Source organism: Ascaphus truei, chromosome 6 (assembly GCF_040206685.1).
Source record: "Ascaphus truei isolate aAscTru1 chromosome 6, aAscTru1.hap1, whole genome shotgun sequence".
NCBI lineage: Eukaryota > Metazoa > Chordata > Amphibia > Anura > Ascaphidae > Ascaphus > Ascaphus truei.
The window spans coordinates 45,256,478-45,258,567 of NC_134488.1; the positions used below are offsets into that span (position 1 = coordinate 45,256,478).

General features: G+C 46.6%; 1 protein-coding gene across 1 annotated transcript in view; it reads right to left on the reverse strand.

Annotated features, from left to right (window-relative positions):
* Nucleotides 1-1,441, reverse strand: part of LOC142496961 (NXPE family member 4-like) — a 29,976-nt gene extending 28,535 nt beyond the window's left edge. Inside the window, exon 1 of the mRNA XM_075604092.1 lies at nucleotides 1,300-1,441. The gene's annotated coding sequence lies outside the window, so the exon portion shown is untranslated. The remainder of the gene's footprint in view (nucleotides 1-1,299) is intronic.
* Between the last annotated feature and the right edge of the window lie 649 nt (nucleotides 1,442-2,090).

The following is a 2,090-nucleotide window of genomic DNA, read 5'->3' on the forward strand; positions in this document are numbered from 1 at the left end:
CACACACACACACACACACACACACACACACACACACACACACACACACACACACAATATACTGTACACATACACACACTATATGCTGCACACACACATTATATACTGTACACGAACACACTATATACTGTACACATACACACACTATATACCTTACACACACACTACAGTATATACAGTTCACACACACACACTATGTCTTGTGCACACACACAGAACACACTATATATTGTACAGACAGACACACACAGAACTGCAAAGTGAGCTAAAAAAAATTTCTTCCTTAAAAAACTCATGATCATTACATAATTGAGCAATCAAATCTGGTGTTACCGGAGGAACACTGCTTTAATTATGTTTTATTATTATTATTATTATTATTATTTTTTCCACCGTTTAAGAAGGAGAAATGGTATATCAGTAAACACTATACATCAAAACAGTGAACACAGGAAATATTGTAGGTACAATCTAAGAAGATTTCTTTGCTGGGGATATATTTATTTGTAATTTAGTAGCACAGATAACTGCCTTTAACACCTTCACTGCCAGGGGTGCCTGTAGATATCTCAGACATTGAAGGAAACTCAACAGAATCAGCAGTCTAATCCTTAACGTACCTTTGTACACTCCCTTACCTTTCTGCTCCCCCTTACCTTTCTGCCCCCCTTACCTTTCTGCTCCCCCCTTACCTTTCTACACTCCCTTACCTTTCTGCTCCCCCCTTACCTTTCTGCTCCCCCCTTACCTTTCTACACTCCCTTACCTTTCTGCTCCCCCCTTACCTTTCTGCTCCCTCCTTACCTTTCTACACTACCTTACCTTTCTGCTCCCCCGTTATCTTTCTGCTCCCTCCTTACCTTTCTACACTCCCTTACCTTTCTGCTCCCCCCTTACCTTTCTACACGCCCTTACCTTTCTGCTTCCCCCTTACCTTTCTACACTCCCTTACCTTTCTGCTCCCCCCTTACCTTTCTGCTTCCCCCTTACCTTTCTGCTCCCCCCTTACCTTTCTGCTCCCCCTTACCTTTCTGCTCCCCCTTACCTTTCTGTCCCCTTACCTGTCTGCTCCCCCTTACCTTTCTGCTTCCCCCTTACCTTTCTGCTCCCCCCTTACCTTTCTGCTCCCCCTTACCTTTCTGCTCCCCCTTACCTTTCTGCTCCCCCTTACCTGTCTGCTTCCCCTTACCTTTCTGCTCCCCTTTACCTTTCTGCCCCCCCCTTACCTTTCTGCTCCCCCTTACCTTTCTGCTCCCCCTTACCTTTCTGCTCCCCCCTTACCTTTCTGCTCCCCCTTACCTTTCTGCTCCTGTCGATTGTTGCATTAATAGAGATAATCTTCAATGAAATTGGTCAGGAGAGAGAAAGAAATCCTGAGACATTGAAGGTTTATGGCAGGAGGAGCTGGCACGGTATAACTTAGGCGCACACTGGTGTTTGGTCATTATTCTCCACCACACCCAACTGAGACAGACAGGTTGGTAAGATATCAAAAGGGAACACACACACAAACCAACACACACACACAGACACCAACACACACACACACCAATAAAGAGATGGGGTAGAAAACAAATTCTCTCCAAGTCAATATGGTTCTGCTCAAATATACCATGGGGTTTCTCACACACAATTGTTTGTAATTATCCTGCATGCCTCTCTGCCAATGTTCTTATCCACACCAACATCTCTGTTGTTTTTTCCTGCTTTCCTAACCACTGTTTTAGCCATAGACTCCTTTGTTAATCAGTATAGAGACCTGAGGAAGAGAGAAGAACTCTCGAAAGCTTGTACTATGACAGCGGTGCGCAAACTGCGGGGCGCAAGATTATTTAGGGGGGGGGGCGTGGGCTGCGTGCGGGGAAACCTGGGGGCGGGCAGAGCTGTGCACGGGTGGCCAGAAGCTCTGTGCTGAGGCTGCTTCTCTGCTCTGTGCCTTGCAGCGGGAGCGGGGCTTCTCTCTGCACACAGACATCCCCTCCTTCTCTTCCTGTCTCCCGCACCAGTTTTCAGCAGCATGGGGGGTTGGGGGATTGGAGCATGTCACCCCCTCCCAGGTGAAATTGTGTGACTTATGATTGTGTGTGTGT